The 26,712-nt window shown below is 48.1% G+C and overlaps 4 non-coding genes across 4 annotated transcripts; 1 reads left to right on the plus strand and 3 right to left on the minus strand.

The window, feature by feature from the left end:
• The first annotated feature begins 1,234 nt into the window (after positions 1–1,234).
• On the plus strand, positions 1,235–1,306 carry TRNAQ-CUG (transfer RNA glutamine (anticodon CUG)). Its single transcript has one exon. It is a non-coding gene; the product is annotated as a tRNA-Gln (tRNA).
• Positions 1,307–11,599: 10,293 nt separating this feature from the next.
• TRNAE-UUC (transfer RNA glutamic acid (anticodon UUC)) lies at positions 11,600–11,671 on the minus strand. The gene has a single exon. It is a non-coding gene; the product is annotated as a tRNA-Glu (tRNA).
• An 8,325-nt stretch (positions 11,672–19,996) lies between these two features.
• TRNAQ-CUG (transfer RNA glutamine (anticodon CUG)) lies at positions 19,997–20,068 on the minus strand. Its single transcript has one exon. It is a non-coding gene; the product is annotated as a tRNA-Gln (tRNA).
• A 1,797-nt stretch (positions 20,069–21,865) lies between these two features.
• TRNAQ-CUG (transfer RNA glutamine (anticodon CUG)) lies at positions 21,866–21,937 on the minus strand. The gene has a single exon. It is a non-coding gene; the product is annotated as a tRNA-Gln (tRNA).
• Positions 21,938–26,712: the final 4,775 nt, after the last annotated feature.

Raw genomic sequence — 26,712 nt, forward strand, 5'->3', positions numbered from 1 at the left:
CAGTCTGTCCAGTGTTGCTGTGAGGGTGTCTTGGTACACTGCTGTGTGGAGGGACGCTGTGCAGCCCTGCAGTGAGGGTCAAGCTCTACAGTTGTGCAGTAAACATTTGCAGTGCTGTGCTGAAGCCTGTGTGCTTTGCAGTAATGAGGGTCACTGCAGTTCTGCAGTGAGTGCCTCAGTCAGTGCAATGCTGGTATGAGGTTATCTCAATGAAGTCTAACAGTGAAGCTCACTCTATGCAATGACCCGGTGCAGCGCTGCAGTGATGTTGTCCGTGTGATATGTAGTGCTGTCTGTTTTCACAGTGAAATGTTCCTCTATCACCTTCAGAAATAGCCTGAGACCTTCTATGTTGTAAAGAATGATGGGAAGGGACCAGGCTGTGAGATAGGAATGATCCGGTTCCATATTAGAGTAAAGTTTGTCCCCTCATTTCATGTCTTTCCTTCTCCACTCAATCACACACGAGTAGCTCACTGAAGGTTGGAGAAGGCACTGACAGGCGAGAAGCCTCTGTTTGTATAAAGAACTGTGCACGTGACAGACTGGATCCCATATGGTCTAGCGGTTAGGATTCCTGGTTTTCACCCAGGCGGCCTGGGTTTGACTCTCGGTATGGGAAGGAAGCACTTTTTATAGCCAACAAACATTTATTCATCCTTCTTTCCACCGCAACGCTTACAAGACGTCACCACACATCTCCTGCTTCTGCGTCTCTTCACTGAGAGGAATACCCCCCAACCCCCAGTCTCCGCTCTCACCTCCACCTCTGCAGGTCTTCCAAGTATTATAGAACAGCGGCTTCAACAAGGGAAACCTTTCAATTCAGGGACAAATATGTGGAAACCCACTCTTTACCCCACTCTAAAATGTAATGATATGTTCTGCTCATTCCACGGGGGGGGGGGGGGTTACTGAAGTATCTCAAGGAACAGGGCACCCGTTTCATCACAAGAACCTTCAAAAGGTTTCTAAGCACTAGAAGTGTGCAGCAATGAAAGGATTTGGGTCAGAGGACGTTTTAAAACCGGATGTGACGAGTACGAGAACTCTTAAAAAGAACACAGGCAGGAGCTCTGGATGTCTGTAGGGATCCTTGTAAAAGCCCCTTTTTACGTACACCTCGAGCTTTGTTTTAAATGCGAGAGTAAAAATGTTAAGAAGACTCTCGGTGACTGGAAAGACCTACACTGAAAACGGGTGTTGACGCAGACGGTGATAGCATCACACGGGTGGTTCCATGGTGTAATGGTTAGCACTCTGGACTCTGAATCCAGCGATCCGAGTTCAAATCTCGGTGGGACCTGAATGTTTTTTTGACACTCTACAAACTTGCAATAATCTATTACATTATTAATGTTATGGTGAATTAACATTTGCGCCTGAGACAGTCTCTGTACAGAGGACTCACCATCCTGCTGCCAATGTTTCTGAACATATAACACTTCAGACAGATCTATTTAAATCCGTCCTTCTCTAGCGCCAACATGCAGGGGTTGTCACTTCATACATCGGACCAAACGGATAATTTACAAACTAATAACATACATGGAACATTATTGTGGAAAACGAGGAGAAGTTCTTGGAACAGCATCCGTATATGTATATATTGTCTGTGATATTTTGAGAAGTAAATTCACTATTTGCTCTCTGCCCACGTCTGCAGGGTGATTTGTTCTGCCCACATATGGATGGTGATTTGTTCTGCCCACATATGGATGGTGATTTGTTCTGCCCACATATGGACAGTGATTTGTTCTCTGCCCATGTGTGAACGGTGATTTGTTCTCTGCCCATGTCTGCACGGTGATTTGTTCTGCACACATATGGATGGTGATTTGTTCTGCCCACATATGGATGGTGATTTGTTCTGCCCACATATGGACAGTGATTTGTTCTCTGCCCATGTGTGAACGGTGATTTGCTCTCTGCCCACGTCTGCACGGTGATATGTTCTGCACACATATGGATGGTGATTTGTTCTGCCCACATATGGATGGTGATTTGTTCTGCCCACATATGGATGGTGATTTGTTCTCTGCCCACGTGTGAACGGTGATTTGTTCTCTGCCCATTTCTGGATGGTGATTTGTTCCGCCATGTCTGGACGGTGATTTGTTCTGCCCACGCCTGGACGGTGATTTGTTCTGCCCACGTCTGGAAAGTCATTTGTTCTGCCCACGTCTGGACGTGGACGGTGATTTGTTCTGCCCAAGTCTGAACGGTGATTTGTTCCACTCACGTTTGGATGGTGATTGTTCTGCCCACGTCTGGACGGTGATTTGTTCTACTCACGTCTGGACAGTGATTTGTTCTGCCCACGTGTGGCGGTGCTTTGCTCTCTGCCCACGTCTGGACAGTGATTTGTTCTATGCCCACGTCTGGACGGTGATTTGTTCTCTGCCCACGTCTGAACAGTGATTTGTTCTCTGCCCACGTCTGGACGTTGATTTGTTCTGCCCACGTCTGGACGGTGATTTGTTCTACCCACATCTGGATGGTGATTTGTTCTGCCCACGTCTGGGCGGTGATTTGTTCTACCCACATCTGGATGGTGATTTGTTCTGCCCACAACTGGAAGGTGATTTGTTCTCTGCCCACGTCTCAACGGTGATTTGTTCTACTCACGTCTGGACGGTGATTGTTCTGCCCACGTCTGGACGGTGATTTGTTCTACTCACGTCTGGACGGTGATTTGTTCTGCTCACGTCTGGGTGGTGATTTGCTCTCTGCACCGGTCTGACCGGTGATTTGTTCTGCCCACGCCTGGACGGTGATTTGTTCTACCCACATCTGGATGGTGATTTGTTCTGCCCACGCCTGGACGGTGATTTGTTCTACCCACATCTGGATGGTGATTTGTTCTGCCCACAACTGGAAGGTGATTTGTTCTCTGCCCACGTCTGGACGGTGATTTGTTCTACTCACGTCTGGACGGTGATTTGTTCTGCCCACGTCTGGACGGTGATTTGTTCTACCCACATCTGGATGGTGATTTGTTCTGCCCACGTCTGGGCGGTGATTTGTTCTACCCACATCTGGATGGTGATTTGTTCTGCCCACAACTGGAAGGTGATTTGTTCTCTGCCCACGTCTCAACGGTGATTTGTTCTACTCACGTCTGGACGGTGATTGTTCTGCCCACGTCTGGACGGTGATTTGTTCTACTCACGTCTGGACGGTGATTTGTTCTGCTCACGTCTGGGTGGTGATTTGCTCTCTGCACCGGTCTGACCGGTGATTTGTTCTGCCCACGCCTGGACGGTGATTTGTTCTACCCACATCTGGATGGTGATTTGTTCTGCCCACGCCTGGACGGTGATTTGTTCTACCCACATCTGGATGGTGATTTGTTCTGCCCACAACTGGAAGGTGATTTGTTCTCTGCCCACGTCTGGACGGTGATTTGTTCTACTCACGTCTGGACGGTGATTGCTCTGCCCACGTCTGGACGGTGATTTGTTCTACTCACGTCTGGACGGTGATTTGTTCTGCTCACGTGTGGCGGTGCTTTGTTCTCTGCCCACGTCTCGACAGTGATTTGTTCTCTGCCCACGTCTGGGCGGTGATTTGCTCTCTGCACCCGTCTGGACGGTGATTTGTTCTGCCCACATCTGGATGGTGATTTGTTCTGCCCACAACTGGAAGGTGATCTGTTCGACTCACGTCTGGACGGTGATTTGTTCTGCCCACGTGTGGCGGTGCTTTGTTCTCTGCCCACGTCTCGACGGTGATTTGTTCTCTGCCCATGTCTGGGCGGTGATTTGCTCTCTGCACCCGTCTGGGCGGTGATTTGTTCTGCCCACGCCTGGACTTCAATTTCACCCAAATTGTATCAAATGCATTTATTAGTCAAGGACGAGATAAATGAGCTTCTGGACATTGAAGAACTCACAGCATCATAGTGACGTCAATGTACATTATGGCGCCACTTATCAGCTGGGAGCAGGGCCGGGACCACTGTAGAATGGGGCAGCCCTTGTTATTGTCTGCTCCCCCCACCCCCCTGGAATGATTCGTTAGCTGGTTGCGTTTTTTGCGAAAGCGGCCTTAATTTAAATGAACTGTATTCACCTTGCATCGCAAAAAAAGCGCACACAAAGAGGCAAGGGCCGCTCTGCACTGCAGTGGGGGCTTCCCCTAATTACAACAACGGAGTTTGAGCCCCTTCACTTTTTAGGTCTCGCCTGACCCAGCGCATGCGCTGGTCTGGCGAGACTTATTGAGAGGGCTCCAAAAAGTGCTACCAGGCCAGCCTAGAGCTACAGTGCATGAGCGCGGGCGCGCGTGCCGCGCTTTACCGCGATTACTTTCGGTTTGATGTTTGATCGTGATCCAATCGCGATCACTTTCACTTTCACTGCCGCTTTGCATAGCCAATAGGTCACGCTTTTGGGACCTTATAAGTATTTAGTTATGCAACTGTTGCATGGCTAAACACTTATAATGTCCCAAAGGCGAGACCTATTGGCTATGCACAGCGGCAGTGAAAGTGAAAGTGATCGCGATTGGATCACGATCAAACATCAAACCGAAAGTAATCGCGGTAAAGCGCGGCTTGTAATGGTTCCTATTTTGCGGATCCCAACCATAATCCTGTGTTTTTTGATGCAAACATTTTATCTCTCCTGCTGTACTTGAAGTTTTGTGGAAGCGAGGTATGTGAGCTCCTCTGGTGTCCAGCTGAGAAGACACAGATGCGCGGATAACGCAAAAAGGAAGAGGGGATGTGCGCATTATCAGAATAACAAGTGTTGACACAACCATTTGTTGGCATTGTTTGATCCTTTGTAAGTCACATTATCCCTGTGTATATATATATATATCAATTCCTAGATCTGACAAAATAAAGGTCTGGGTCACAAATTGCGTGGAGCGGTGTCCTCGTGGGCAGAAACCCCCAAAATGACTCATAGTTGAACCGGTGCAGACCAACCCCTCCTGTCTCCCCTTCTGTTCCTTCCCAGATATAATGGGGCATATCGGCGAGGCGATAGAATTATCGCCGCTTTTACGGCCGTTTTCGGCCGAAACGCGGCGATAATTTTATTGCCTAATTAGCAAGCTCACGCTAACACGTGAAAACTTGCGTTAGCGTAGGAATTCCTAACGCCCAGCTTTGCATCTCTAATGAGATGCAAAGTGGGCGTTCCTGACCTGACATGACAGGAGAAATGTCGTTAAGCGACATTTCTCCTATCATCAAGCCCCACGCCATGAAACATAGCGGCAAGAAAAGTAGCGATAACCCCTCTTATCGCTACTTTCTTTACGCCTGCTTCAGGACTGACTTAGCCATGATATCCTATGGAAGGTGGATATCATGGCTAAATTTGTGAGTCCCTATCATCAAGCGAACGCCACATTTAAGTGAGATTATCGCTGGGTTTCCAGCGATAATCTCACGTTAGGCAGTTAGCGTGAGGATTTTTATCGCGTTTGAGATAAGCGTTGCTAATAGCATGCTATCTCAGCGATAAAAATCCACGCTAGCCGGCGATAATTATCCTAGCGCTAAATGCGCTTAGCGATAATTATCGCCGGTTGTTGCTGATGTGCCCCGATATTCCTTGAAGTTAAAGCAGCAGGCAACTGAGCCCAGAATCACACTACAAATGCTGTGAAGGCCTGGCCATGTCACTCCCAATTCCAAGCCTAAACAGTAGGTGCGTGGAGTAGGGATAGATTTACAATCTTGAACTGGTGCTTCTGGCCCCGGTCATTTTGTGACCCTCCACACCTAGATTTGTAATCAGGGGCATAGAGTTCTTAGCATCATGCTGCTGTGAATTGCTTCCTACACAACTGACCATTTATAATACTTCATAGCAGTGTCCATTCTAGACACTCGGGGCATATTATCAAGACAGGCGATAAAATTATCGCCGCTTTAGCGGCAGAAAACTGCCGCTAAAGCGGCGATAATGGGCTTGATAATATGCTCTATGGAATTCCAATTGAAACCCATGTTAAATGTGAAGGACGTCTAACATGGGCTTCAATTGGAATTCCATAGAGCATATTATCAAGCCCATTATCGCCGCTTTAGCAGCAGTTTTCTGCCGCTAAAGCGGCGATAATTTTATCGCCTGTGTTGATAATATGCCCCCAAGGATTGCACACTCAGCGTCTTCATCCCACTTTACATTCCTGATAGGTCTGAGGCACACTGCTGACTGCTGGGAGAAGCACTTTTTGTGTGTTTGATGTACCACCTTTAAGTGGCAAGGGTGAGCCCAGACGTGGGTCTTGTGCCCATTGGGCCACTACACCCAGTGACGAGCCCCAATTAAAGACTGATTTGCATATGACCGAGCCCAAACTGCGGTGTGACTTATAGGAAGAATTCATGCCATCCCCTTGTATGTGTTTAGTGTGCCGCCCTGAGGAGCATGGGTATGCCGAGACATGGGTCCCATTCTCACTGTGCCACTGGAACCAAGATACACGGTGATTACAATCCCACCCACCCTCACTCCTTAGCCTTGAGAGAGCATGGATATTACAGGAGCGTTCTAGGAATGCAAGTGTCCTTATAGCGCCCACAAAGGAGAGAGGGTGGGGCCCCATTTTAGAATTCTCCTGTATTTTATCTGTCCTCAAGGTGGGCTCACTTTAAAAATTAATAACTACGTCTAGCGGACTACTACGAAGAAGACGAGAACTTAGAGCAGTGGCGGTCACTACTTAACTGGGCTGGCGGGGAAGGTGAAAAAAAAAGAATTAAAAAAACACTTATCTGTAGGTTGGCTGCTGCCTGTCGGTCTTTTTCGGCTCCTCGGTCGACTCCAGGACCAAAAACCGGAACCAGGAAGTACACAGGCTCCCAGACTCTCCTGGCCAATCATAACACTGCCTTACAGCACCGTTATGAATGGTCTGAGCGCTGTGGTTTGGTGCTCAGAGAGAGACTGGGAGGCTGTGCGTGTCCTCCACAAAGGCTGTGCAATACAGCCGGCGAAAAACGTGCAAAGAGTGCATGACTGTTTGACCAACATTACGCGGCCAGCCAAAACTGCCCAGACTGTCATGCGCACTTAGAGTATCCTTACCACTCCTCTCCCTGGCCCCTGTTCTAGCTATCCCAGCCCCGCTCTGCCCACCCCTCACCCAAGCAGGAATGGAAAAATAAAATACTAATAACATTGCATTATTATCATTTTATATTTCCTTTTTGAACTGGTCGCAGAGCACTGGGGCGACGAGCCGCCGCTGACTAAGAGTAATGAAAATTTCCAGTAAGTAACTGGGGCATCACTTTTACTCTGGCCCTACAGTAACATGCCTCCAGGCACAGGCGTACCACGGTGTTATCTCTTCATATAAATTGAACTACCTTTGATTAAAATGTACTCTCCGGTGTTCATCAAGCAGCAGTGTGAGCCATTAACATATATGAGATGTTTTCTTGAATTAACTAATCTTCCACCTGAATGAATACTCATACCTGTCCGCTCTACTTCATCCTTATGACCTGGGATTGTTTCTTTGACTCCCACCTGAGTCAGACTCCGATTCATGACAAGCATTGTCAGCGACAAGATGCAGGCTTTGCATTTTTCAGCACCAGCCCTAGCTTGCACTAATGTCTGGAGCACATCGGGGCACACTGGAGCACCCTGGAGCACATTGGGGCACACTGGAGCCCATTGGGGCACATTGTGGCACACTGGAGCACATTGGGGCACATTGTGGTGCACTGGAGCACATTGGGGCACATTGGAGCACCCTGGAGCACATCGGGCACATTGGAGCACCCTGGAACACATCGGGGCACATTGTGGCACACTGGAGCACATCGGAGCACATTGTGGCACACTGGAGCACATCGGGGTACATTGGAGCACCCTGGAGCACATCGGGGCACATTGTGGCACACTGGAGCACATTGGGGCACATTGTGGCACACTGGAGCACATCGGGGCGAATTGGAGCACCCTAGAGCACATCGGGGCACATTGTGGCACACTGGAGCACATCGGGGCACATTGGAGGACTCTGGAGCACATCGGGGCACATTGTGGCACACTGGTGCACATCGGGGCACATTGGAGGACCCTGAAGCACATCGGGGCACATTGTGGCACACTGGAGCACATCGGGGCACATTGGAGGACACTGGAGCACATCGGGGCACATTGTGGCACACTGGAGCACATCGGGGCACATTGGAGGACCCTGGAGCACATCAGGGCACATTGTGGCACACTGGAGCACATTGGGGCACATTAGAGGACCCTGGAGCACATCGGGGCACATTGGGGCACACTGGAGCACATTGGGGCACATTGGTTGTGTGTGCTGGCTGGAGGTGTGTCATCTTCATAGGTGCAGCAACACATTCATATGCAACTCAATCAAGTTCTCTGCTGCCCTCAGTCACCAAGCAAATCCGAGCCATAGGTTAAGGACAAAATACTCATGGAATTAAACTAAACAAACTCTCAACCCTGCAGAATGATGGCTCACTCAAAAGAAATCTGAAGTATGCATCTTCCAAAAGCATTCTTAACAAAAGGGCCTCAGAATTATGAGGGCCAGGCTAGAATGTGGGCTGGTCGGCCCTGTGTAGGGCACCCCATGGCTACGACTCTGGCACCCTGATGGACCATTGGTTAGGGCGTGACTTACAGATGGGACAGTATAAAATGACGTCACAGACTGAGCTGCTTTCAAGATACACAGGAGGCAGGCCGTTGAAATAATTGTCTGTTCTTATCTGACCCATAAACACAAAGGGCCTCATTTATGAAAAGTGACGCATCGCTGCATGAAAACAGCGATGCGTCACTTTTCATTGCGCCCTCCTTGCGACACCAATGATGCGTCATATTTACAATATGACGCATCATGTCACAAGGAGTGACAGATGCGTCACTATTTCTGACGTATCTGTTGGCGCAAAAGTGACACATTGCTGGGGTGTGTCATAAAAGTGACACAACGCCAGCAATGTGTCCTTTCACATGGGGCAAGCCCCATGTGAAATGGCCTGCGTCAGTCTTACACCTGCTGTGAGGCAGGCGTAAGATATTGATGCATTTGCGTCCAAGAAGTGGCACAGTGAAATCTCGAAGATTTCACTGCGTCACTTCTACGAGGCTTACTTGCGTCGGAATGCCAACCCTGCATACATTATACCTGACGCTGGTATACTGTGGCGCAGGGGTTTACAAAGTGACGCATCTACCCAGATGCGTCACTTTGTAAATATGACGCAACATGGTGCATCTTTTACGCTGCTGGTGCGTCACAGAAACGGATGCACCAGCGGCGCAAAAGTGACGCAAGGGCTCATAAGTAAGGCCAAAATTCTTCCGAACTGAAGCCTCCTTCAAGTGTGTCCTCCTGGAGAGGTTTTGAAATCAGTCATGGACTTCAGTCCCTGGAAGCTTCCACACACGAGCTGGGATTCCACCAACTGAAATGTTTTTCAGGTCACATACATGCCAACATTTCGAACCAGAAAAGAGTGAGAAAGTGAAAATAGATTGGTGGAACTTCTTTTCCCCACTGACAAAATTGAAACAGAGTCCATTTAGGCTAAAATAAAGGCATTTTTGGCTTTATGAATTGGGAGTCTCACCCCTGAATTGGATTTTTTGGCTGGTATGAGGTCACCAGGTATCTACTGTGTCATAATCAGGGGTGGTTTCTCCTTTGGGGCATTAGAACATTGCCCCCTATTACGAGCCACAACATAAATAAAATAAGTGTTACTTTTAATAAAATAAAAATGGCTTGCCTTTTGGGGGTGGGGAGGTGCAGAGTCATTCCTGCTGCTTTGTAGGAGGGACAGGTAATGGCCTACAGTTTAATGTGCGCATGTCAGATTGGCCAGCTATCTTGCCATGACCAGCCCGACATGCGCACTTGAAACACCTTCAACCCGCGCAGTGATGGACAGTTGGTGTGGCCGGCTGCAGTCAGTCCTGGCATCACTAGTGTACACAGCATGAGTGCAGCTTCTGGATTGGTTAGCTCAGTTGGCTAGAGTTTGTCTGTGGCCCACACATGAAGCAGTGGGGGGCAGGAGGAAAAGAACATGCCCAATCACTGTGTGGCTTTACTTTGGTACATCTATTTTCAGTCCCCTCCATCTCACATGACAGGAACGCTACTCTCTGAAGTCAAAGAAGCACTCCTAGGCTACCAATAATTTGAAATTGGAACTGTGAATAACTTTAGACACCCACATACTGCTTTAGCCTCAGCTTTCAGTTTTTTGCTGTTCCCGTAAACTTGGCCCTCTGACAGTAGAGTGTTTTACATTGCAAACAGATTCATCGTAACTTTTTTTTGGCAAACAGTTTTGGTGACATAGTCTTTACCGTTCATATGTTCGGTAGTTCCCAACAAATAAAAGTGCAGAAATAAAACAAAGAACACTTTTAAGTTTTTTGTGTTACCAGTTCACTAACATCTTTCTTTTATACAATACTTTTCTGTTTGTTTTTCTCCTCTTGTAAGTTATCCGGTGTGAAGGGAGCTGGAGTCCGGTCCACACAGGAATTATAAACCACCCGTGTGGAGCATCACGTGATGCCCAGCACCGCCTAAAGATAATGGGGCAGATTTACAAGCCCCTTGCGCCACTTTTGCGTCACTTTTAACATGGGAAAGTGGCGCAAGGGGCTTGTAAATCTGCCCCAATGTATATATGTCCACAGAGACCAGGAGGATGAAAACAGGAAGGGAGGGGTCATCTGAGAGAGAGAAATGGGCTCTCTGGTCACTGCTAAATACCTAGAATAATACAAAACAAAGTAAATAACAAAAGCAACTCAGGTCCCACCGAGATTTGAACTCGGATCGCTGGATTCAGAGTCCAGAGTGCTAACCATTACACCATGGAATCGCCTCTGCGCACCACCTGTCACATTTCAATCATCTAAAGACACAGGATGCAGCTGTCGGTCACTTGTAGACTTTCCATTGGTCAGCAGTGTATGTTAAACGCGGCACCAAAGAAGTCTATTTCAAAATTAAACCCTTGAAACTCCATACACCAAACTTTTCTTCACCCAACACACGGAAAAGGACACATTTGGTGCTTTAAACTGTCCTTTTAGGGCAGTACTCTCACTTGCTCTGAGTTGGTGTAAGGCGGAAACTTCCTACATCTTAATCTTCTAGAAATCAACACAGAGGATGTTTAGTGTCATAGAACAAACTCTAAAACACAACAAGGCACGGGATTAATGTCAGAAACAGAGTCTGAAACCGCCTCTTCGGTAGCACGGGCGGAGCAGGAAATAAACAAGCATCTTCCACGGTGAGGGCACAGGAAACTGGTGCTTTGTAATCCACGCGCTATTTATATATAATCTGTACTCTTTGTTGTGCAATAAAAGACAAACAACGAATAACCATTCGTAGTATTAATCTGACGTTTGTTCCTCCGGGTCATTAATATACAGCAGCTGTGCAGCAAGGGCTGGGGCGGGAACAAGAGCTGTGGGGTCGTGCAAACCTCAAAGGGCTTTAGACTGATAGCAGCTTGAAGAGAAGGAAGGGAAATGTATTAATATTTAGGGTATTTTAGGTTTGTAGGAAATAAGAGAAAGTTTAATATGTCCCTGTAGTAAAAGAAGTCCTCTTCCCATACCGGGAGTCGAACCCGGGCCGCCTGGGTGAAAACCAGGAATCCTAACCGCTAGACCATATGGGAGGTTGCATGACACTCTCACAGCTCTGTTTCTGTGAGAGAAGTCTCTCCTGTCAGACTCCATTCTGTACATTTCAAGTTACATTGCTACCCTCAGGGTCTGACAATCAATGGGGTAACATGCACCCCACTCCTGACAAACCAGAAGGAATGAGGTGTCATGATTTTTTCAACAACCTGCTCATGTCTCATTATTTACAACCCTGGAACTTCTCCAGACACAGAGCCCAGGACCAGAGGACAGCAGCAGCCCCCCCCCCCCCTTGCCTCTTACTGCCCCCCCCCAAGCCAGACAAGGCCACGCCCCTCTCCCCAGGACAACCCTTCACTCCTGTGTCTCCTCACCTGGCTGAGGGCCCCACAGACCCCTCTCCCGTTACCTTCCAGCAGATCCTTGAACCACACTCTCTCCCTGCACCTGTCACAGGCCCCAGGCTGCCATTCAGGGGCTCCAGTCACACCCCCTCTCCCCCTACTAACAGCACTGACCCCAGTCCTGACACTCGATTGGTTCACACAGAGGAGGACCAGCTCAGGTGCACCCTGGCTTCTTCCCAGGTATCTTCAGATGCACAGGGGGACCGCCAGGGGGCAGCACCGCCACAGCCAAAAGGGCCATGGAGCAGCAATGGGACATCAGCAGCCTTGAGGGGCGCAGACCCCAAAGAATCCCGCACAGCATTCTCGGAGGGAGGAGCCTCGGCGGTGTGTTTTTACAAAAGTAGACATTTGAGGTTAAAAATAAGTAAAGACACATTTGCAGTCATTCTCTGCTGTGTTGTTCCTCTCTAAAATTCAAATCAATTTAAAAGACTCGAATGGAGAAAACTTTAAAAATAGCTAGGCCTGGGCAGGCAGATTAAACATTCTGAAGTACAAATGTTTCCAAATGTATTCATGTAAAATGTAAACAAGTTCATCAAAATATGTATCTATGTTTACAGTGGATGTAACAAGTGTGCGCTAATAGGGTCAGAGTGCACTTTATTGTCCCCATTTGTTCCTTTCATACATGTGGCCCCAAGTAAGCTTTTGGCTGCTCTGTCTTCTTATTCTGAGAGTCAGTTGCTAAAAGGAGGGCTTGGTCCCTAGTTTGGGGCCCCAGAGTACGGAGGCCCTGGGGCACCGGAAGTAAACACCCCTCCTTGATACAACTATGGCCCAGTAACCTCTGATTGCCCTCTGACCCCCACAGACTGGATTTCTGGCAGACATCTTTTATAGAGGAGGTGACACTGACGTTGCGACGATGCTGCCGAGGGGCAAAGGGCTGAAAATGGCTCAGCATTTCAACTCAGTCTCCTCCTATTACCATCTTTGTTTCACCCACAGCATATAAGAGCTCTGATAGGTCAGAGGGAACATCACCTTCTGGTGGTTAAACAGATCCTATTACAAGGACCAGCACCTGTACACATGCATACATGGGGGGGGGGGGCTGGGTAACAGGAACGGGCCGACCTAGTGAAGGAGGAGGCCATGTGTGAGGCCGGTGACACCCGGGAGGTGACGCCTGAATCATCCGGTGATTGAGGTCTGATGGGTCAGACACCGAACAGACCCTGAGGAGAAGCGGGCGGTGTGGAGGGACTGATTGAGGTCTGACGGGTCAGACACCGAACAGACCCTGAGGAGAAGCGGGCGGTGTGGAGGGACTGATTGAGGTCTGACAGGTCAGACACAAACAGACCCTGATGAGAAGGGAGTTGTGTGAAAGGACTGATTGAGATCTGACGAGTCAGACACCGAACAGACCCTGTTGAGAAGGAGGTCGGTTTGGAAGGACTGATTGAGGTCTGACGTGTCAGACACCGAACAGACCCTGATAAGACGGGGGTTGTGTGAAAGGACTGATTGATGTCTCTCAGAGGGGCACCGGGAAGGTAATAGGTGTGGAGTGAGTGATTGACGTCTCTCTGAGGCAGTAGCGTAACAAAAAGTGAGGGGACCCCCTTGCAAGAAATGCTGAAGGACCCCCTCCAGTATGGGTAAGACTTTGTTACGCCCCTGCTCTGAGGGGCACCAGGATTGGAAAGGGGGTCAGTGCGGAGGGAGTGATTGAGGTCTCTCTGAGAGGCACCAGGGAGGGAGGGGCTGGGATTAGGGTGGGTGCAGTTTTACCTGCTTGGATTTAGTTACTGTGAGAAGTTGGTCTGGTATATGATGTTCACTAATTAAAGTGACCACCTTGTACCATGCCAAGCCACCCTTATGGTGTGGTTGTAAGTCAACCTTTTCGGACCAGCTGCCCTAGTGGTAGCGTAGGCTAAGCAGTCTTTTAGGCTAAACTCGTTTAGGCATGTTAAGCAAGCTGTTTTACCATATGTAACCCCCTTTTATACCAATGAAAGGACACCACACAGATATATATTCAAAATATATATGTATTTATTACTCAAAGTATCCCCTAGACTCTTTATGAGCACAGGAGCACAAATCGTTAAACAAGAAAGTATCACAATATACGAAAGTTGCACTTTATATGGATAGGCCCTGGTGGCCGCTCAAACCATATACTAAAATAGTGGTATGAGTACCACGAACAGGAAAGGGGGAAGGCCTAGGGCCTCTAGAATCGCTGGGCCTACAAGGAGCTAACTTTAGTTAGTGACCAGGAGGTCCACAGGTCGCGTGTGCAGTGAGGAAAGTTACGCGCGGGCGCCCATAGGTTTTCAATGGGTGCGTAATTGTTCAAAAGTTACTGCTAGGAGGGTCTTCTGGGTGGACTACGAATTCAAGACTTCAAACCTAGACATTAGAGATGTTACTCTACACTTGTGCACCGGAGTGCCAGCTTTACCTCACCCACAGGGAGCGGGTGCATAGGGCTCGAAGTGCGTCGGGTTTCGTCTATCTGTTCAATGGAGCCTGATGACAAAGATGCTGCAGGCGGTCGGTCCAGAAGAGATGCAGTGGATCCAAGGATGGATCGGAAGTGTAGAAGACCTGTAAGCAGAGGGGACAGTGTTCACAGTCACTAGCCAGTGACCGCGTGGCACCAGGTAGGTAGCAGGCGATGTCGGGTGCAAACAGGTGAAGAGATGTAGCTTGTCTCTGCAGCCCCGTGGTCCCTGAAGGTCGACGACGTCCAGGAGTCGGTTCACGAGCTGTCCCACCTAGGCTCTTGCTGTCGGCGACTCAGAAGAAGCAAACAAGCCTTGGCAAAAGCAGGAGTCGCAGGAAGTGAAGAAAGCTGTTAGCTCTGACCAGCAAGGTCAGAGGGGCTGCTCCTTTGGAGGGAAGCAGGGGCCAGTCTGGAGCAACCAGACCAGTGTCGTAGTTTTTCAAGATGGTCGCCAAGATGGCCACTAGTCAACGGACCAGTAACCGGTTAGGCGCGTCAAGTCGCGAAGTGCAGAAGGGCCCCACGCAGATCGTGGAGATGCTGGAGGGCTCACCTTTGATGCAGATGCTGCTCGGATGTTGGGCTTCTCAGGACCCAAAGCACAACTCGGAGGGAGCCTCTGTTGTCGCGCTTTCAGCTAGTCGAGTGTCTTCCAAGATGGCTGGCTCCACGGGTCTCGGTGCCTCCATGGGTTCCTTCTTTGCAGGAACTGTGGATCGGGCGGTGAGAGGTCTGGAGGACCAGTCCTTGTCAGTCTCTGGGCTCCGGCTCCGGCAGGAGGCGGCGGCAAAGCAGACGTCGATTCGCTGGATGGTGCTTGCGTTAGCAAGATGGTCACTTCCTGACCATAGGGGAGATTTCCTTCAGTCTTCTGTGCAGCAGAACGTCGAAGTTCCCGTCTTCTTCTTAGTTGTAAGTTGATTCCAGGATGTCTAAAGTCTTAGGACACAGCTCCTACCTTTAAGCGGATTCTAGGGGCCGGACTACCTGCTAGGTCCCTCCCTAAGGGTGGGACCAGGAAGGGGGGTGGTTACACCCCCAATCCTTTGTCCAGCTCGCCCCAGGTCTGGGGCTGGTGTGCCCCAAGACCGGATTGAACTGGCATATGCACCGAGGCTCCTTGTGAGCCTCAGGCATGTCTGTTTCCTTTCAAGCCCTACCTGACCAATACACAAAATCCTGTCTGGGGTGGTGCTCGCACCACCCCTGGCAGGAAACCCTTTGTCCACATCTCCCAAGCTGGAAGGACTCCCAGCAGCAGGAGGGCAGACTTGTGTCTGTGGTGGCAGCGTCCATTTTGTGGAGCTGAGGCTATGTCTGATTTTACCCAGGTTTCAGGCTCTGTACATGTCGTGTTCCTCTAGGAGGGTGGAATGCTAACCCCGTCGCCAGAATTGGCGAGGGGTTAGTATTCCAATTTGTATGACACCTTACTCGACATGTTTAGATAAAGCCAAACCAAAGATAGCATTTAACCGCGAGGTTCATAATGCACTTAAGAGTATATGGTATGGCGATATCTGGAAACGGTAGAAGGAAGTTGTTCCGACTACTGCAGACAGGCTCAGCTCATGCCAGAGCACCATCTCACATGAAACCAAGCACTCTGCCTTCAGGATTGTTAAGGCCTGCCATAGGAGTGACTTATAGGTTAACATGTGTCCCATTTAAGGTTAGGTATAGGCATACTACATCTAAGTAAGAGGTGGATACACCAACTTACCCCAGCTGAGTGATCAGCCAGTTGTTTCAAATTGCTAGGCCAGGCCAGGCCAGGGGTGGCACAATACATGATTCAGCCCCTGGTAGGCCTTAGATACACCATTGCCCTGGGTACCTAGGGTACCCTAGTACAGGGGCTCACAGGGTGATCCAGTTCCAATGGGTCATGCACCTAAAGTGCATAGTGTCAATTTAACAGAGAGAACAGCAGGCTGGGGGTCTGATTAGCAGGCCCACAGCCTCAATATGTCAAAAACCAGTGAAGCAAAAAGCAAAAATTTGGGGTGACCATAGGATAGCAGACCCTACTCTCCTACAGTTACGCTTTGGGAAGGGTCACGGTGTCGATGACGTCACTGCTTAAAATGTCAGCTGTGTGTCTGGACTTCACTCTTGGGAGGAGAGCAGCGACCCCCAGCGAGGCCTCTGTCAGTGTAAGGGTGGAGGTGATGGTGGCGAATGAGACTTTTGAACCTAGCGATGAGACCTGTGAACCTGGGATGAGACCTGTTAACCTGGGATGCGTCCTATGAACCTGGCGATGAGACCTGTGAACCTGGCAATGAGACCCGTGAACCTGGGATGACACCCATGAACCTGGGGAGGAGTACTCTAAGCTCTTCAGGGATGTATAAGACTTCTTCCATGGTGCCTTCACGAGAATTAGTCACATGATGATTTCCAATGAGGCCGAAATAGCGCAGTTGGGAGAATGTTAGACTGAAGATCTAAAGGTCCCTGGTTCAATCCCGGGTTTTGGCAGATGCCTTTTGTTATCGATTATAAATTGTATGAAATTAACATTAGTGAGTGTTATTATAATTTATATTTTTTAGTTCAGAAATAAAAAATAGCTAATGAAAGCAGATCAAAGTGGATCAAAGAAACCAATGGAAAATAAAGAGAGGCAGACATAAAGAGCAATGATGGAGTGGGAGGCAGAGTGAAAGATGAAAGGAGGGAGAAGAGGAAGGAAGGGGAAAAGAAGGATGTAAGAATAAAGCTAGCAAGGGCAGAGGGAGAGGGGAGGAGGAGTATGTAACAGAGGAAACAAGGGTGAAGGAAGGGAAAATAACAAACATGACCATGAAAGGAAAAGAGGCCAATGAAGAAATGTAAGAAACAATGCAGAAACAATGACTGCTGAGGTCTTTAACACATCAATAAACGGGAGCCATATTTATTTTTGTCTGCTTAGAAAAAATAAGATTTGTAGGTAGATTTAAAAATGGAGGACCCAAATCAACAAAGAAATTGTAAATCTACACCTGTAGGTTTGCACCTATGTTTGGGTCTATATTTAGGAATAGTTTGGATTCTCAAAGAATTCCACGATTACTCACTAGAAGCTGTGAGGGTTTCAGCTTCCTAAAGTACTCACACACTTAAGTTCCAACACACTTTCCTAATTGTGCTTACCAAAAAGTACATTTGCATTTCCTAATATGCTATTTTTCTCCTCCATGTTGAAAATATTTAACCCCTTCCTCTACAATCCCATCAAAGTTTGGGGTGTTCCCCTCTTTTTACTACTATAGATGAGGTTTATTCCAGCCCTTGGAAGATTAAATCACAAGCTATTTCCTGGGTGAGGACAAATTCTGAAAAAGTCTGGGAATAGCAGCAATGTCACAAGTTTGTTGGAGGACACAAACTTTCCATGGCATTAGAGCCCTTTGACATAGACCCGCCCATGAAGCATGTTTACCCCCATATTATTTTGCACCATACTGGTGTAATTTTACTTGCAAAGGTGATTCAATCGGAATGTTTAGTAATTTGTTTGTTATGGAGTAGATAATTCATACAAATATTTTTTCATGGGGTTTACATGTTATGTGATTGTAATATATACATCTTTATAATTTATAGATACTCCTGAGGAAGGTTTTGCTAAAACCGAAATGCACTGAGTAAAGGAAATGTACCGAATCTGGTGGATATTTGGAAATTCGATATATATTCATGTTTACGCCTGGATGGGCAATACACTGAGTTTAAAAACCAAAAATGCCACGAATTTCATCTTTTGACTTGGAAAGGAAGGAAATAAATATGATAAATATTGGACTACTATGGTGGAAGAGTATTCATTTGAAAATACCAATGTGCATACGCTGTGCAACCCGCGCGTGACCTGCTAACACAGCGGGCCACCACTTCTTAGAACATTATACCTGCGCCAGGTGTAATGTATGCAGGGGGGCGCTCCAATGTGAGCGGAATTTAATTTTGTGTGCAGGAAGTTTGTAAAGGACAGATTCATACGTCATGAGTGCCCCGTCTATCTCCAGTTGGGTCATGTCATGATATGTCATTGGTAATAATGGATGCTTCCTTCAATCCTGGTAGGAGTATCGCCGGTAGTATAAAGCTTTGATACGTCAGCCTGTTCCTTGGACACACATGGTAAATGATTATTTACAAGCCCCTTGTTAAAAGTGACGCACCGACGGCGCAGGGGGTCTAGTAAATTAGCCTCTTGTCTCTTTCCGTTGGGTGTAGTATCCTCCATGGGTCACTAGGGGACGGTCAGTCTTGACATCTCCAGACAGTGTCTCTCTTTGGTGATGGGGAAGTCTGGTCCACCTGATCCGTCCATCAGGGGCCCAGGGCCATTATCCAGTGAAAAGATTGCTTTAGACGCATCTTCTATATTTTTTTTGCGGTTAGCGTAAACATTGGCCCACTGCGCTTTACGTGAGGAACAGATTCACTTTCAGTTTTTTGGCCAACAGTTTTGGTGAACTTGTCATCACCCTTCATATGTTGAATAGTTACCAAGAAAGTGCAGAAATAAAAGAAAGAACATTTCAAATGTATATCTGCTTTGCTGTCTGTGTGTCTCCTTGTGAGTTATGCAGCGTGGAGGGTGCGTGGAGTCAAGTCCACACTGTGCGTGTTACTGCTGTGCAGCCACAGGACAAAGGTGTCCACACACCAGACACAGGGGGGCTTATTTACAAGCCCCTTGCGCTACTTTTGCGTCACTTTTAACATGGGAAAATTGACGCAAAAGTGATGCAAGGGGCTTGTAAATCTGCCCCAGGAATGATAAAACACCTGTGTGGAGCATCACGTGACGCTCAGCACCACCTAAAGATAATGGGGCAGATTTACAAGAAAGTGACGCATCTGTGAAGATGCGTCACTTTCCCTGCGCCACTTTGAGAAACCCTTGCGCCACTATAGATGCGCCGTATTTGCAATACGGCGCACCATGGCGCAAGGATTGACAGATGCGTCAGATATTCCGATGCATCTGTTGACGCAAAAGTCACGCATTGCTGGAGTCGTGTCGCAAGCATGACGCAACTCCAGCAATGCAGGAGGATGCCTATCTTCATTGTGCCGCGTCACTCCTTATGCCTTCAAGCAGGTGTAAGAATGTTACGCAGTGGCGTCCTAGAAGTGGCGCAGTGAAATGTTCTAGATTTCACTGCATCACTTCTACGAGGCTTTTTTGCGTTGGAACGCCCACCCTGCATACATTATACCTGACACAGGTATAATGTGACGCAGGGCTCCCTAGATGCGTCACGTTGTAAATGGGCCGCATTTTTACGCTGCTGCTGCATCACAAAAAGTGACACAACTGCGGCGCAAAAATGTCACAAGGGGCTTGTAAATCTGCCCCACAGAGACCAGGAGGATGAAAACAGGAAGGGAGGGGTCATCTGAGAGAGAGAAATGGCCTCACTGGTCACTGCTCAATACCTTGAATAATATAAAACAAATTAAGTAAATAGTAAAGAAAACTCAGGTCCCACCGAGATTTGAACTCGGATCGCTGGATTCAGAGTCCAGAGTGCTAACCATTACACCATGGAACCGCCTGTCAATGTTCAATCATCTGAAGAGACAGCCTGTCGCTAGTGGTCACCTGTAGACTTTCTATTGCTCAGCAGTGTATGTGAAACGCGCCACTAAAGAAGTCTATTTCACAATTAGGCCCTTAAAACAAGATACACCAAACTTTTGTTTACCCAAACACACGGAAAAGGACACATTTGGGGCTTTAAACTGTCCTTTTAGGGCAGTACTCTCACTTGCTCTGAGTTGGTGGAAGGCGGAAACTTCCTACATCTTAATCTTCTAGAAATCAACACAGAGCAGGTTTAATATCATAAAACAGACTCTAAAACACAAGCACAGGATTAATGTCAGAAAACAGAGTCTGAAACCGCCTCTTCAGTAGCACGGGCGGAGCAGGAAATAAACACGCATTTTCCACGGTGAGAGCACAGGAAACTGGTGCTTTGTAATCCACGCGCTATTTATATATAATCTGTACTCTTTGTTGTGTAATAAAAGACAAACAACGAATAACCCTTCGTACTATTAATCTGAAGTTTGTTCCTCCGGGTCATTAATATACAGCAGCTGTGCAGCGAGGGCTGGGGCGGGAACAGGAGGTGTCGGGTCGTGCAAACCTCAAAGGGCTTGAGACTGATAGCAGCGGAGGAGAAGAAAGTGAAATGTATTAATATTTAGGGGCTTTTGGGTTTGTAGGAAATAAGTGAAGTTTAATATGTCCCTATAGTAAAATATGTGATCTTCCCATACCGGGAGTCGAACACGGGCCGCCTGGGTGAAAACCAGGAATCCTAACCGCTAGACCATATGGGAGACTGTTTTTTGGAAGAACAGCTGTGTATGTGTGACGTGCCCATCCTGTCGTACTCCACTCTATATATTTCACCTCACACTGCCACTCTCTGGATCTGACCAAGACGGGTAACGGACACCCCACTCCTGACAAACCAGAAGGAATGAGGGGTCATGGTTTGTGCAACAACCTGCTCATGTCTCATCATTTACAACCCTGGAACTTCTCCAGACACAGAGCCCAGGACCAGAGGACAGCAGCAGCCCCCCCCCCATTGCCTCTTACTGACCCCCCCCCCAGGAGCCAGCCAAAACCACACCCCTCTCCCCAGAACACCCCTTCACTCCTGAGTGTCCTCACCGGGCTGAGGGCCCCACAGGCCCCTCCCCAGTTACCTTCCAGCAGCTCCTTGAACCACACCCCCTGCACCTGTCAAAGGCCCCAGGCTGCCATTCAGGGGCTCCAGTCACACACCCTCTCCCCCTACTAACAGCACCGACCCCAGTCCTGACACTCGATTGGTCCATACAGAGGAGGACCAGCTCAGGTGCACCCTGGCTTCTTCCCAGGTATCTTCAGATGCACAGGGTGACCGCCAGGGGGAAGCACCGCCACAGCACTCACAGCCCACGGGGCGCAAGTGGATGAAATGGAACACGAAGAGGTTTTTGGTATCCGACCGTTAACACTTTATTAAAGGTGTTCTTTTACACACTGCTTTCCCGTCTGTGTGTCTCCTTGTGAGTAATCCGGTGTGAAGGGAGTTGGAGTCAATTGCACACAGTGCGTGCTACTGTTGTGCAGACACAGGAGAAAGGCGTAGACACAGGAATTATAAAACACCTGTTTGGAGCATCACGTGCCGCCCAGCACCGCCTGAAGATTATCTATAGATGTCCGGAGAGACCAAGAGGATGAAAAGAGGAAGAGGAGGCGTATGTCAGAGATAAACATGGCTTCTCTGCCCACTGCTCAAGACCCATAATAATTATAAACAAATTAAGTAAATAATAAAACATTAAGGTCCCACCGAGATTTGAACTCGGATCGCTGGATTCAGAGTCCAGAGTGCTAACCATTACACCATGAAACCATAGCTGTTCCTAAATGGTCCAACCTCAATCTTAAAAGGAGATGCAGCATGGTCAACCCAAACACAGCACAATTGAAGAGGTGTATTTCACAATTAACTTCTCAAAAACAGAAACATACTTTTGTTTAAGCGGAACAATGGAAACAACACATCTGATGGATAAATATGTCCTTTTAGGGCAGTCACGTGACTAGCCTCAGGAGTTGTTGCTCTGCTGAGAAGCTTTGTAAAAGAGTCCCTGGGTCACTGTGAAGGCAGTGCACCGCTCTCTCTCTCACACAGCAGAGTTTTATTCCAGGTACAGGAGGCCGCTCTGGTGTCTGATGCTACAGGCGGCCTCCAGCCCTCCCTTTAACAGACCAGCAGTGAGTGCAGAAACCCGAATGGTTGGAAACTGTGGACACTGCAAACAGTATCCTCAAGCTCACAGCTGGTAGAAAACACTTACGCCCATGTTAACGAAACTTACACACAACACAGCACAGCACCCAAAAATGCTGTGCTGCATTGCGTAAGAACGAGAAAGGACAGTGCCATATCTACAGGGATATGCCACTCTCCTCCATTCTCCCTAGCGCCGGCGCACAATCAGGTATCCAAGCATCGCGCACACTCAGGTATCCAAGCGCCGACCACACTCAGGTATCCAAGCGCCATGCACAATCCTTTGCACCATAGTGCAAGGTGTCTGCGTGAGTCTAGCATAGGTTTTTTACCGGAAGGGCACCCTTTCAGTGCAAAATGCTATGTTGAGACTAGTTTTAAAGAGCTTCCCGTGTTGGATGTGTTCTGTACAGTGCAGCGCACATGCGAAGTGGGAATAAAAGCATTTCTCATTTTTCAATGCCTGCTTCAAAGCAGCTTTATTTTTTGGCACAAAACCCTGTCTACTAATGTTAGTCGATAGGGCTTTGGGTCAAAAAGAATGGGTGGCCGAATGTGAACGCCCTTGTACCACCCATGTAATGGCCCTTTGATGCTAAGGCGCTGCTTTGCTTTACTTTTAGGCAACTTTCCCCATTTAGCGATGATTTGCCCCACTTTTATGCTGCAAACACAACACAAAATGTTTGTAAATCTGGGCCCCTATCTTCCCAAGTCTTAAACTTCTAGAAACACAGCGCAGCACGTGAGTAATGCCATAAAGCAATCGCTGAACCCGCTTCTTATGTGGTACGTCGGTTCAGGAAAAAAAAGACTATTTTCCATGGTGAGACTACAATAAAATGGTGCTTTGATTTTTATGCCCGTGATATTTATATAATCTGTATTTTTTGGTGCACCCATAGCTGCCAAATACAGTCAATGCCTGATCCTTGGTGATTTTAATATCCGCATGGATAACCCCGTGGAACCTGAGCCTATGAGATTGCGTGAATCCCTCGACATACTTAATCTAACTCCCTATGTCTATGTTCCCACTCACGAAAAAGGGCACACTTTGGATCAGATCTTCTCATCGAATCGGATCGAAATAGATGTCCCCCTTGCACTAACTTGGTCGGATCATTATTTGATAGACTTTAAAGTATGCAGGGAGCCAGATAGACCCCAACTACAGGGACAAACTCGCACTAGCAGTTTCAGGCCTTTTCACTTGATCTCGCCAGAGGCAACTCAGTGTGCTCTGAGTCGCCTCCCTGTTTCCCTTAGCGGCAATCTCGAGAGGGATGTGCACGCCCTAGGGCATTGGCTACAACTTCGGGCCCTAGTACTGCCCCCCCCACTTCGAGGGCTGCTAAATCAAACCAAGTATCTGCCCCTTGGTTTACAGATGCCCTAAGGAAAAGGAAAAGTGTGTGTAAACACCTTGAAAGAGTGTGGTGGAAGAATGATAGACCCACTGAAAAATCCATTTACAAGCAGACGTTGAAAGACCATTACAGGCAAGTCTGCGAGGGTAAGAAACTCTTCTTTTCCACGAAAATCGATCAAGCAGGCAATAAAAGTAGAGAACTTTTCAATATTGTAAAAAGTTTCTCCTCTCCTACGGCAATTGGCTGCCCGTTTGTTCCCAAGCGATTGGACTAGTCGAATGGCCTGTTTTTTCTATGACAAAATCAAAATCATCCAGGACTCTTTCGAAGTTCAGTCGCCAGCGCTAGAGCCAGAAATTGGCCTGCCCCTGATACCTGTTGTAAGACGGATTCCTCTCTTCTGATGTTTCCTGCTATCACTTTGGAGCAATTCCTGGCACTTATGAAATCTCTCAAGTCCGGCTCACCCTCAGATCCCGTCCCAGCAAAAGTGATCTCTAATCTCCTTTAAAAGTGCAGACAGGTTGCCGCCTGCACTGTGAAAACATGGAGCAGTTGCAAGCAGCCGCTCCATGTTTTCACATGAATGCACTGCGAGTTCGCGGCTGCCCTGGGGGCAGTGCATTCACCATAATGGGGTGCATTGCCATTGTTTGCACCGTGCGCCAGGCGCAAACAATGACAATGCATAATGCGGCACCAGGAATCCTATCCGCTCAATCATATGGGTGGCTGTTTGCAAAATGCACAGCTCAGTGTCTGTGAGTTTAGAGGTGTCTCTCCTGTCAGACTCCACTCTGTACACTTCAAGTCACACTGCCACTCTCAGGGTCTCACCATCAATGGGGTAACAGACAAACCAGAAGGAATAAGGGGTCATATTTTGTGCAACAACTTGCCCATGTCTCATTATTTACAACTCTGGAACTTCTCCAGACAGGGAGCCAAGGACCAGAGGACCGTACCAGCCCCCGCATTGCCTCTTACTGTCCCCCCTTGAGCCAGACAAAGCCACGCCCCTCTCCCCTGGACACCCCTTCACTCCTTTGTCTCCTCGCCAGGCTGATGGCCCCACAGACCCCTCCCCAGTTACCGTCCAGATCCTTCCTTGAACCGCACCACCTGCACTTGTCACAGGCACCAAGCTACCCTCCAGGGGGCCCCAGTCACATCCCTTCTCCATCTACTAACAGCAGCACTGACTCCAGTCCTGACACTCGATTGGTTCACACAGAGGAGGACCAGCTCAGATGCAACTTGGCTTCTTTCTAGGTATCTTCACATGCACAGGGTGGCCGCCAGGGGGCAGCACAGACACCGTAATCACAGCCCACAAAGGCACCAGTCATCAATAGGACAGGCCTTTAAATTGAAGGAGGTAACAAATGGCTGAAAAGGAGGGTGGAAACTTTTCCGGATTTCAATGAGAAACTTGGGGAGTTATTTCTTCATAGCTGTCCCAAATATTCGTAGCGGGTGGTAGATCACCTTAATAAACTTCTTAAGAGAGGCACAGAAACATAGTTCCACGCAGTATTTTAAGACGGCAGAATGCTGGGCTAAAGCGGGCTCAGCTGTCCACTATTTTCTTCTTCAAAACTTGGAATTCAGCCCTGTCAAGTGCCACACACCAGGCGTTAGACTAACGCATTTCAGTGTGGTGGTCCGCATCACCGCACCAACATGCATTGTCGAGCATTAATAACACCTCCTCAGCAGGGGGCCGGAGTGCTGCTAATTAGCACTACACTAAGCAAGGCTTTGGAAAAGTGCAGGGAAGCGTCATACTTATGACAATACGACGCATCCCTGTGCTTCGCTGGCACACGATAGGCTGCCTAGCGCCAGCACAGGCACCCCGGCACTATTGTGCAGGGTGCCTGCATTGCAGGGATGATTGTTTTTGTGCAGGAAGGGACAACTTACTGCACAAAAAACAATCATTGATGACGTTTTCCTTCTTCTGTGTGTGCTGCAGAATATAGCACACATAGGAAGCGCAAAAGCGAGGAGAAATAAAGGTATTTCTCTTTGATGCACCACTTTTACGCCTACCCTAGCAAGGTGTTAGAATCTGGCATGTTTTCGAAACCTTGTAAATCTGGTAATGCGTGAGATTCCAACACGCATGAAACGCCTCTTCACGCAGAGTATGCTTGAAAGGGGGTCATATTTACAAGGACATGAAAAGCCACGCAGGGCGGATTGTGTGGCCTTGTAAATATGGGCCAGGACACTGCGCCATCGGAGCATCAAAAAAAGTGACGCTCCGATGGTACAAGGGGCTTGTAGATATGCCCCTAAGTCTCTTACATTTAGTCATTAAATGTCAGTCATAAGTACACTAAAAATATGAAAATGTCACACGTAAGCAATCTGACACCTTAGCAGCTATGGTGCCAAATTGTTTAGGGTGCAGAGGGCGGTGTTGGTGCATGGCGGCAGAGCGTGAGGGCAGATGAGAAGAGTTAATGGGGTGTAAAAAGGCACAGCAGCAAGTAAAATAAAAGCAGTTTGCACTGAATCATTGGGACCAGGGGGCATATTTACAAGCTGGCGATAAAAAATTATCGCCGCTTTTGCGGCCGTTTTCAGCCGAAAAGCGGCGATAATTTTATCGCCTAATTAGCAAGGCCACGCTAACGCGTGAAACCTTGCTTTAGCGTGGGGATTCCTAACGCCCAGCTTTGCTTCTCTAATGAGATGCAAAGTGGCCGTTCCTGACCTAGCATGACAGGAGAAATGTCGCTAAGCGACATTTCTCCTTTCAGCAAGCCTAACGCTATGAAGCATAGCGGCAGGAAAAGTAGAGATAACCCCTGTTATCGCTACTTTCCTTACGCCTGCTTCAGGACTGACTTAGCCATGATATCCTATGGAAGGTGGATTTCATGTCTAAGTTTGTGAGTCCCTATCAACAAGCTAACGCCACACTGCGTGAGATTATCGCTGGGTTTCCAGCGATAATCTCACGTTAGGCAGTCAGCGTGAGGATTTTTATCGCTGAGGGGATAAGCG

This window comes from Triturus cristatus, chromosome 4_1 (assembly GCF_964204655.1).
Source record: "Triturus cristatus chromosome 4_1, aTriCri1.1, whole genome shotgun sequence".
Taxonomy (NCBI): domain Eukaryota; kingdom Metazoa; phylum Chordata; class Amphibia; order Caudata; family Salamandridae; genus Triturus; species Triturus cristatus.